This window comes from Oryctolagus cuniculus, chromosome 5, assembly GCF_964237555.1.
Source record: "Oryctolagus cuniculus chromosome 5, mOryCun1.1, whole genome shotgun sequence".
Lineage (NCBI taxonomy): Eukaryota > Metazoa > Chordata > Mammalia > Lagomorpha > Leporidae > Oryctolagus > Oryctolagus cuniculus.
This window is the reverse complement of record NC_091436.1, coordinates 57,402,285-57,414,082: the sequence shown is the minus strand read 5'-3', so window position 1 is coordinate 57,414,082 and position 11,798 is coordinate 57,402,285. Positions and strand designations below refer to the sequence as shown.

Below are 11,798 nucleotides of genomic sequence, written 5' to 3'. Positions count from 1 at the left end.
CAGTGTAGCACTTGTTTCCTAAGTCATGTACAATACCTTCCCACGCTGCCCACATGCAGGCTGTCTCCCATATGCCCAGTCAAGAAAAGAGGGGAGTGGAGAGACCTGTATTGAAGCAGGAGCCGTTTAAAGTCACATTCAAAAATATTATTTTTATTTTTTTTCACTTTTCCAAATTGACAACGGTATTTATGATCGGAGCAGCAATTTTCCTGGACCACATCCCCATGAGATTTAGAAAAGGTGTGTCAAGGATGGCTCCTGCCACACCCTTCCCAACCCTTCTGTTTGTAGTTTTAATAAGACCACAGTTGGTGCAAGAACCCTGGTGGGAGAAACCTTGGCTTGGGTGCGGTTGATTATGTGGTATTGATTCAAGTGTTTATCAAGTCCAAAATTGGGAAAATTCTGAGATCAGAACAAGTTAACTTAGTAGAAGCTAATATTGTCCCCTAGAACCAACACAGTGAAAGTCTGAAATGATACTTTATTTCCTTCGAGAAGATTCCCCTAACCTGCTCTCCCCAAATATGTTCATGTGCCTTTCCATGGTGGTTATGCCTTGTGCCTCTCTGGCTCAACCTTTACCTCATTACAGTTGCCCACAGCTTGTCTGAATGTACCACTAGAATAATGGTTTCAAAAGAGGAAGGACCAAATCTGTCATGCCCATAATGATTTCTCTTGTCTGTGGGTTGCTTCCAGCAAGTCAAACATTTTTTTTTGTCTTAATTTCCTTAAAATATAAAATGGGGCAGTAGTGTTTAGAAGTGATTCTTCATAGGAATACTGAGGAGTTCAAATAAAATTATGGGATGGTTTAAGCAATAAAAACTATGAATACAAATGATTAGTATGAATACCATATGAAAAACAGTAACAGGGTTGGCGCTGTGGCATAGCAGGTAAAGCTGCTGCTGGCATCCCATATGGGTGCTGGTTCAACACCCAGCTGCTCCATTTCCAATCCAGCTCTCTGCTATGGCCTGGGAAAGCAGTGGATGATGGCCCAAGTCAGTCCTTGGGCCCCTGCACCCACGTGGGGGATCCAGAGGAAGCTCCTGGCTCCTGGCTTTGGATCAGCACAGCTCTGGCAGTTGCAGCCATTTGGGGAGTGAACCAGCAGATGGGAGAACCTCTCTCTCTACCTCTGCCTTTCTGTAACTCTGCCTTTAAAATAAAATAAATAAATATTTAAAAAAAAAAAAAAAACACAGCGGTTTGTATCCATAGCACTCAATCTTGGACTTGCAAGAACTTCCTGGACATATCCTTCAATTGGTTAAAGAACTTGTTATTTATTACTTAACAATTTTTAACAATAGAAGCAAATTATTTTGTCCTTAGAAACTGTCATTGATGAGTTTCACCCAGTAAAGTAAAATAAGGGCTCACCATGAAAATTATGCCTCTAACCATGTATAATGAACTCTAGGTTATTAAAGTAGAATTAGTTTCTGACAAAGCTCCACACTTTGTCTACCATATGCAAAGTCATCTCAATGGATCCTTTTTAAACAAAGTTTTAGAAAATGTACAGGAGCTAAAAATTTGAGAGCATGGGAAACCCATGCAACACACAGTTAATGGATCATCTTTTTCCTTAATCTATTTGTTTCTTTAGTTCTTGGTCTGTAGAAACATTTTTTTTTCTCAGTTTTGAAAATGTTTAGTGCTTTGAGATGATTCAATACAATGATCTATCAGCCATAAATGGATTGTTTAGAAACTGATTGCCTCAGCTTATGCTAAAAGTTATCCACTGCTAACTACAGCAGACAGTGTGACTTTTGGTTTTTGTAAGAGAATTATTCATTGGAAAAAAAAAACATTTTTCTTCTAAGGAAATGTAGATTTCTTGGTGTTGAATCCTATATAGCAATTCCATAAGGTAATCCAAAAGGTAAAGAAATATAGTGACACACTAGGGGGGTGTTGTAAACTAAAATAGCTGCAAGCTGAATTCTGGTCTCTTGGTAAGCATGGTGCTTATTTTTACAAGGGGTTACAAGCTATAACTCAATGCCAAACAATGAAAGATTACATTGTTGCTTTAACTGTATTTGTATAACAATTTCAAATTTCCCATTTCCTTAACAATGTATGTTTTTAAAGATTTATTTATGTATTTGAAAGAGTCACACACAGAGAGAAGGAGAGGGTAGAGAGAGAGGTCTTCCAGCCACTGATCCACTCCCCAATTGACCGCAACAGCCAGAGCTGCGCTGATCTGAAGCCAGGAGCCAGGAGCTTCCTTTGGGTCTTTCATGTGAATGGAGGGGTCCAAGGACTTGGGCCATCCTCTACTGTTTTCCCAGGCCATAGCAGAGAACTGGATTGGAAGTGGAGCAGCTGGGTCTCAAACTGGCGCTCATATGGGATGCCAGCACTGCAGGCAGTGGCTTTACCTGCTATGCAACAGTGCTGGCCCCAACAATGTATTTTTGAACTATTGTGTATCTACTAAATTATGTAGTTGCATTAAACCTGTCAGTCATTTCTGTTATCTCAATTGATTGTCAGCATATGAGCTTCCAAATATATTGTCACTTTAATCCAATGCATCTGCTTACACAAACTTATTATTTATAAATCCACACTGTGTCTGTGAAAATCAACTTGTTAGAGTACCATAATCATTTGTATCCTAGTTATTCCTTTTTCCTATCCATATTTTTAAACTTTTTTCAACCTCGTCATGATTTTTCTCCACCTAGCACCAAACAGAGAAGTAATATGCATGTTATAACCATGAAGTGGAAAGCTGAATGATGAGAATAGTGGACTTGGATGATAGGAATCTGCATCCTTGATGAACTCACTTTTAGCTCTACCAGATCTGGACCATCTACTTCTGGGCTTCTGGTTGTATGCAGGAAAAAAAGCACACCAAACAAACAAAAAACACACGCTGAATTAAACCACAGTAGTTGAATATAATCCTAATTCATGGAAATATGAACTAGAAGTCAATTCATAAATACCAGTGGCTTCCAGTAATTTCTACTAAGAAAGTCCAGGTTTTTGTTAAGAGACAATTTTCCATCAATTCTTGCGTATCTGGAGTCTTCACTTCTCTTTGTTCTAAACTATCTTTTTTTTTTTAAACTTTTATTTAATGCATATAAATTTCCAAAGTACGACTTATGGATTACAATGGCTTTCCCCCCATACCGTCCCTCCCACCCACAACCCTCCCCTTTCCCACTCCCTCTCCCCTTCCATTCACATCAAGATTCATTTTCGATTATCTTAATATACAGAAGATCAGCTTAGTATACATTAAGTATGGATTTCAACAGTTTGCTCCCACACAGAAACATAAAGTGAAAAATAATAGATGATTTTTTAAAATGATGATGAAATCAGAGCAGACCTATTGTCATGTTTAATCCCAGTGAGAGTCAAGTTGGGAATTGATAATTTTTTTTTTTTTTTTTTTACAGAGGATCAGTTTAGTATGCATTAAGTAAGGATTTCAACAGTTTGCACCCCCATAGAAACACAAAGTGAAATATATTGTTTGAGTACTCGTTATAGCATTAAATCTCAATGTACAGCACATTAAGGATAGAGATCCTACATGAGGAGTAAGTGCACAGTGACTCCTGTTGTTGACTTTACCAATTGACACTCCTGTCTATGGCATCAGTAATCTCCCTATGCTCCAGTCATGAGTTTCCAAGGCTATGGAAGCCCTCTGAGTTCTCCGATTCTTATCTTGTTTAGACAAGCTCATAGTCAAAGTGGAGGTTCTCTCCTCCCTTCAGAGAAAGGTACCTCCTTCTTTGATGGCCTGTTCTTTCCACTGGGATCTCACTCGCAGAGATCTTTTGCCAGAGTGTCTTGGCTTTCCATGCCTGAAATACTCTCATGAGCTTTTCAGCCAGATCCGAATGCCTTTAGGGCTGATTCTGAGGCCAGAGTGCTATTTAGGACATCTGCCATTCTATGAGTCTGCTGAGTATCTCACTTCCCATGTTGGATCACTCTCCCCTTTATTTACTCCATCAGTTAGCGTTAGCAGGTACTAGACTTGTCTATGTGCTCCCCTTGACTCCCAGTCCCTTCACCATGACCAACTGTGAACTGAAACTGATCACCTGGAACAGTGAGATGGCATTGGTACATGCCACCTTGATGGGATTGAATTGGAATCCCCTGGTATGCTTCCAACTCCACCACTTGGGGCAAGTCAGCCTGAGCATGTCCCAAATTATACATCTCTTCCCTCTCCCATTCCCACCACCATGTTCAACAGGGATCACATTTCAGTTAATTTTCAACACTTAAGAATAACTGTTCTAAACTATCTTTTTAAAGATATTTATATATAGTGATCAGCCTTGGAAGATAGAGAAAATGATTACCTATGGAGCAAAGGGCAGTGTTTACTACTTCTTATAAAAATTCAGGTTCCTTAAATTCCTGTAATGTAGCCCTAATGCAAGTGCTTGTGTTATCTGAACCTCTTCATGTTAACCTGGGTAAATTGAGGTTCAGGGCAGCAGCATGAAAAGTAACACTGATACTCTGCCCACTGCTATTGCTGTAGGTAATAATTATCCTTTGTCTTTAACACGTGAGTCTTCTGTCTAAACTGGTTGACTGGCTTGTCAGACCTTTCACCTTTCTTTGCAATTTTTGGTGATAAGGACAAGATGCCTATAGACATAGCTCTCTGAGAAAAAGAAAGAGATGAGACTTTGTTTAGAAACTAACAGAAATTGCTTTTTGTTTGGTTGGTTTCGTTTTAGAAGAAAAGCAGAATAAGTTTATTTTGGATGACTACAACTAAACTAACAGAATTTGAAAGCAGTCCTTGGGAACTGGGATTGAACATGTTGACCATACTGTAGAGTCAACTAGAAACTAAGTAGTCCTTTACTTGTCTGCCTATTAATGAGGTGGTACTGGGTGATGCCAGGAAGTAGGCTTAAATACAGTGTCCTAGTTGTTGAATTGAGTGGACTTCCTCACCATGTAGCTAGACACATTGTAGGCACTGTCCATTGTCAACCTGTGCTCTCAAGCATATTAGTCCCACTAGAGAGCTCCGACATTCTAATTAAGTTTCTAGTGACACCCTGTTCACCCATGGGACTCTATTTCTTGTTTGGAAAGAAGGTATTAATTTCTCCCTCACAAGATCACAATAATGTCTGTCCAAGATGTGGTCACAAGAGGCTTCAGGTGTTTAGGGAGCCTGGAATAAATCATAGTCCTCAGATGACTCGCTGAACCAGGGTGACCCTTAATTACTTGGAGGAGTTCTTCGAAGGGATAATTGACTCATTAACATGCACTATGTGGTTGATTGTCCTCATGATAAGAGTCAGTTAATTAGAAAAGGTGAAAGTAAATTTGTCCCCAAGTTTAGTAAAAGTGATCAGTGACTATTCGAGCATTAGAAGGCAGTCAGATCTGCCTCAACTCACTGGTCAGAGTTGTTACAGCTGATGGAATTGCTCTCAATGGCAGATTCTGAACCATCCTGAATACAACCAATTGTTCCTGGATTAATGTCTCATATCAGATAGAAAGGTCAAATGAGAACCTTAAGGAAAAGCTACTGACATTCTAAGATAGACTTCATAGTTTGTGGAATTTCAGAACTCTTGAGGTCATGATTGAGTTCACTGCTACAGATCAACCTCACCTTGCTGCCTGGGTATTGTTGAAAGTGCCTTAATTAAATGTTGTATGAGGCAAATGGAATAAAGCCTAAAGCTTCTGTCAGTCTGCATAATCACAGTGGTCAATGAAGTCACATATTCACATGAATATTTGAATTCTGCCAGGAATGTTTAGAGGAAAATCTATCTTGGTCCTGTGTATCTCTGCACACCTTTGGTGAATAAGCCAAATTGTAAGTTTTATCTGTCTCCTGAGACTGAGAAGTTACTGTAGCTAGACACATTGAAAACTAAGTAGGTCAAAGTGACCATATCATGACTATCATGTAACTGCTTGCTCTTGACATAAGAGAAACTGACTTGTTTGCTACTTATTCAAGTTTGAGCCCGTGGCTCTGGGTTTGTCTTTTGCAGTGCAATCCATTAATGTTCAGGCATTATCTGGATGCATTACATGTAACCCATACAACTTGAGGATAAGAGAAAATGGTGCTCATGCTGTTTGCTGTGCTGTGTGTGCAGGAGTACCTGCTGAAGTACCTGCTCTCAGACCCAGGATTCTTGTGACTTCTGCCAGCACTCACAAAACTGTAACAGGTTAAGTTAGCCTGAACCAAGAGTAAAATCTCAAATGCCTCGCAATACTAAAGCATTGTTAGAAATGAGAACATTTTCCTTGTAATGAACCAACAAATATTTTATATCCAACTTAGAATGAGTCCTAGATTTCTCTGTCTAAACATAGAAAAAAATGAAAGCATCCCTGAGAAACTACACATAAGTTTTACAAAAGTTTAATTGGAAAACTGTCAGATTGGTAGTTAATGGAGAAAAATTGATATGCTCTTACCCCATTTGTGCTCTTGTTAAGTACAAAAATGTCGAGATACTAACAATAACATCAGAAACATCTTTTTCATATGAACAGGTACAAGAAATAATGTCTAAAACATATTACTCAACAGCAGTGGTTAGATTATGCCAACTGACCTTTATTTCACCTTCTCTTTCTCTTTCTTAATTGAACTTTACTTTTTCAGCCAGATTTTCCCTTGGTATACCAATAAAGAAGCCCATAACTCCCATCAATAGAACAGTAACTTCCACCTGGTGTGTGCACAATCATGGTTCTCCTGACTTCTTTTTTCCTGAAGTCTTCACATTTTCTAGGTTGGTAAACTTTTCATTGTGAACTCTGGCTTTAGTTATGCTATAGCAATCATCTTAATAGTGTGATGGTTTGGTATTATCATAATTTGGCCACCTTCTTTTCAGGGGATGGTTTGACTTCAGTTTTATTTTCTACATGTTGACATAAGAAATGTTTTACTTTTCTTGGTATATTAGTATGTTAGCAAGCATCTTTCCTACAAAATGTTATGAGCAGGACATTGTTTTTCCTTCCATCAGTTGCTTAGAGTTTGCTTTTATTCTGTATAAAGACCTCCTTTTCATTCATGAAGGTAGGTTAATTAGCCAAACATTTTCATTTCTTTGTAAGTTTGTGGACAACCAGTATTTATGACATTTCAAGAAAAGGTCTTGAAGCCGACTTTGTAGCATAGCAGGTAAAGCTGCTGCCTGTAATGCAGGCATCGCATATGTGCACTGGTTCAAATCCGAGCTACTCTGCTTACAATGCAGGTCCCTATCACGGCCTGGGAAAGGCGATAGAGAATGGCTCAAGTGTTTTGGGCTCTTACCACCCACATAGAGGCCCTGGATAAAGCTCCTGGCTTCGGCCAGTTATGGCCATCTGGAGAGTGAAACAACAGATGGAAGATCTCTCTCTCTCTCTCTCTCTCTCTCTCTCTCTCTCTCTCCTTTTCTCTGTGTAATTCTTTCAAAATAAATAAATAAATAAATATTTAAACAAGGAAAAAGAACAGGTCTTGATTAAAAATAAGACAAAGTGGAGCCGGTGCTGTGGCATAGCAATTGAAGCCACCTGCAGCGCTGGCATCCCATATGGGCACCGGTTCGAGTCTCAGCTGCTCCACTTCCAATCCAGTTCCCTGCTATGGCCTGGGAAAGCAGTAGAAGTTCTTGGGCTCCTGTACCCGTGTGGGAGACCTGGAGGAGGCTCCTGGCTCCTGGCTTCAGATCGGCACCGCTCCAGCTGTTGTGGCCAATTGGGAAGTGAATCAGCAGATGGAAGATCTCTCTCTCTGCCTCTCCTCTCTCTCTCTCTGTGTAACTCTTTCAAATAAATAAATAAATCTTTTTAAAAAATTAAGAGTGGGAATAGGAGAAGGAGGAGGAAGAAGGGTGGGAGAATGGGCTGGTGTGAGAAGCATTACTATGTTCCTAAATCTATATATGAAATGCATGAAATGTGTATACCTTAAATAAAATTTTTTAAAAGATGAAAATAATGACATAAGTAGTATAAATTCATAGAGCATTTTCCTAACTTCTTTTCTCTCTCTACATTTATCCTCCACCATCTTCTACGCAATTTATGTTTTAATGCCTGCACTTTTTCTTATATTTATTCACATATAAATATCTTCCTTTACAAAACTATAAGATTGTTGAAGGCAAGTATATTAGTTTGCTAGGGCTGCCATAACAAAATATCACTTAACAACAACTTAAACAACAGAAATGTAGTTTCTCGAAATTCTGAAGCTAAAAGGGCCCCTGGATGACTAGATATTTGGCTTACTACTCAGGGTATGTCTGTGAGAGTGTTTTTGGATGATATTATCATGTGAATCAGAAGAAGGAATAGAGCAGATTGCCCTCCCTAATCTGGGTGGGTCTAACAAAAGTATGAGCTCCTCCTAGCCAGAGGAAATGCCACTAGCAGACAGCTTTTGAACTTTTGTTGTTGTTGTTTTTAAAGATAGCTCAGTTGGGAGAGCGTTAGACTGAAGATCTAAAGGTCCCTGGTTCAATCCTGGGTTTCAGCAGCTGTGCTAACATTATGCAGTTAATATGCTTTGCATCACAAAAGTGCAAATATCACTCACTGGCTTTTGAATGGAAGGGGAGAGGGAGTGGGAAAGGGGAGGGTTGCGGGTGGGAGGGACATTATGGGGGGGAAGCCATTGTAATCCATAAGCTGTACTTTGGAAATTTATATTCATTAAATAAAAGTTAAAAAAAAAAAAAAACAGAAAAAATAAAAAAGATTCATTTATTTATTTAAAAGGCGGAGTTACAGAGAAAGAGGGGAGAAAGAGGTCTTCCATCTGTTGGTTTACTCCCCAAGTGGATACAAGGGCTAGAGGTAGGGCAGATTGGAAGCCAGGAACTTCTTCTGGGTCTCCCACATAAGTGCAGAGGTCCAAGCACTTGGACCATCCTCTCCTGCTCTCCCAGGCACATTAGCAGGGAGCTAGATCAGAAGTGGAGCAGCCGGAACTCAAACTGGTGCCCATATGGGATGCTGGCATTGCAGGCAGAAGTTTTACCAGCTATACCGCAACACTGGCCCCCCACTTTTGAACTTGACCTGCAGCACTGGTTCTTCCCTAGAGCTCCAGCATACCAGCCCAGCCTGCAAGTTTCATATGTGGCATCCTCCATCCTGAACAACGTACTGGAGTCAGTCCTTAAAATCTTTCTCAGTCCATTTCCAGGCATACACACACACACTCTGTTGCCTATTTCTCTGGAGAACCCAGACAAATAGAATAATATTAATGGATGAATACTAGTCTCTTAAGAATAAGCTGTACCAAAGAATAAAAGGCACACAACAAAGCAAAAAATAAAATAACCCAACCCCCTCAAACACCCTATGTAAAGGAATGCTGGTCAGCAATAAATATGAACAAGCAACGTGCAGCAATGTCAATGAATCTCAAAATCACTTGTGCTTTTAAAAAACTGACTAGAAAGCTAAACACTATCTAATTTCATTTAAATGAGACAGAAATCAGATCACTGGTTCCCCAAGGCTGGGAGTAAGACTAGAGTGTTTTCTACAAAGGACATAAGGGACTATCTGGGGATGATGAGCATATTCCATGTCTTGATGGTGGTGATGATACATGACTGTCAATGCTTGTCAAATGCATACAACTGTACAGCTAAAAAGAGTAATGTGTTCTGTATGTAAGTTATACCTCAGTAAATCTAACAAAGATAAAAGAATAAGGTGTGTGCTGCATACCTGAAACTTGGTGCACTGCAGTTCCCCTGTACTTGTACTTCATTCCTGCTATAAGGACTCCAGAGAGATGAAAGAAGGACATAGCTGAATGTGTAACTAATTTATATTTTTTGCTGAATTCCTTATTACCCTGTATTTCCAAATACTGTGGGAAAGTACTTACAGGAGCAATAAAGATTTATGCTATTTCCTATGGAAAATTATTACCTTTTTAATATATTGGAATTAACTCCTTATATTCTCTTAAAACTTTCCTTTAAGTTTCCTTAAGTTGTTTCTTTATGACTCATTGCTTTCCATTACAATGCTGACAGATGCCTATTTTCTAGGTGGAGAACTGGAGAGGGGTTAAGTGTCCACCTTTCTTTTATTTCTTCACTTAACAAGTATTCCACTAAAACTTGAAGACAAATCTAAAATTGTAGATTCTCCAAAATTTATCCAGAAAAGCTCATTTGTAAATTGAAATTTAGTATATCAAAACTAAATTTCAAATAATTTAGAGAATACCCTTTTTTAATTTTTAAAAATTTTAATTAAAAACAAATCATGGGGGGGCCAGTGCTGTGGTGTGGTGGGTAAGACCACTGCCTGCAGTGCCAGCATCCCATATGGATGCTGGTTCGAGACCCGGCTGCTCCAACTCCTATCCAGCTCTCTGCTATGGCCTGGGAAAGCAGTAGAAGATGGCCAAGTCCTTGGGCTCCTGCACCCATGCAGGAGATCTGGAAGAAGCTCCTGGCTCCTGGCTTCGGATCGGCACAGCTCTAGCCATTGCAGGCAATTGAGGAGTAAACCAGAGGATGGAAGACTTTCTCTCTGTCTCTCTCTCTCTCTCTCTCTCTCTCTTTCTGCCTCTCCTTCTCTCTCTGTCAAACTGACTTTCAAATAAATAAATAAAAATCTTTAAAAATAAAATCATGCCTAAGCACAACACAAAAAAAATTGTTTTTGACAGGTAGAGAGAACAGTGAGAGAGAGAGACAGAGAGTTGGTTCACCCCTCAATGGCCGCTGCTGCCTGCGCACTGCGGCTGGCACACCACGCTGATCAGAAGCCAGGAGCCAGGTGCTTCCTCCTGGTCTCCCATGCGGGTGCAGGGCCCAAGGACATGGGCCATCCTCCGCTGCCTTCCCGGGGCCACAGCAGAGAGCTGGACTGGAAGAGGAGCAACCGGAACAGAATCTGGCACCCTGACCAGGACTAGAACCCAGGGTTAACCAAAGATACAATCTATAAAGCAGGAAATAAAAGGGAGATTATATACCGGAGGATGCTCTGAGCACAACTCACATGGGTTAAGAATAATCTTGATGGAATTTTCTGATTATTAAAGCCCTTTCTCTTTCATTGATACCTAGAAAACTTCCTACAATTCTTTCTTCCCCTCTTTCTCTTTCCTTTATTGTTTCTTTCAGAACTATCTTTTTTAGTTTTAATTAGCTTTTAATTTGCCTTTTCCCTCTCATCAATCTAAATAACTGCAAAACCACTTAACAAGTAAAGTAAGATTCATTTAACCAAACTCTGTTCAATTTTTAAGAAATTCTTTGGCTTCTATTTCTGGTTCAGTCCCCAAATGGCCACGATGGCCAGGGGTAGGCCAGACCAAAACCATGAGTCAGAAGTTTCATCCAGATCTTGTGTGTGGGTTCAGGGGCCCAACAACCTGGGCCATCTTCCGCTGCTTTCCCAGGCACATTAGCAGGGAGCTGGATCAGAAGCAGAGCAGCCAGAAATTGAACCAGTGCCCTTAATGTGATGCCAGCTTTGCAGAAGGCAGCTTAACCTGCTACACCACAGTGCTGGCCCCAGAACTATTTAGACTTTCAAGACTGCTTTGTGAACAACCTAGATGTTATCCTAGAATGGTTCCTATAATGTGAATTTTGTGTCTCTTATGAATTTTAATTCTTAAAAATTTTGAGTATATTTTATTGGGGAAAATGTTGAGGCCTACATGCAATAAAGTTTTTTCATTTTTAAAATGTTTACTGAAAGCTTTATAATTTTCTAGTTAATAATCATAATCAAATGTT

The 11,798-nt window shown here is 39.7% G+C and overlaps 1 long non-coding RNA gene across 2 annotated transcripts in view; it reads left to right on the top strand.

Annotated features, from left to right (window-relative positions):
* The first annotated feature begins 3,756 nt into the window (after positions 1 to 3,756).
* LOC127486866 (uncharacterized) overlaps positions 3,757 to 11,798 on the top strand; it is a 192,354-nt gene continuing 184,312 nt past the window's right edge. Inside the window, exons 1-2 of one of the 2 annotated variants that reach the window (XR_011388573.1) lie at positions 3,757 to 5,853; positions 6,677 to 6,806. This is a non-coding gene — a long non-coding RNA (uncharacterized lncRNA). Of the gene's footprint in view, positions 6,807 to 11,798 lie in introns of both variants that reach the window. The other variant, XR_011388572.1, reaches the window with a different exon arrangement.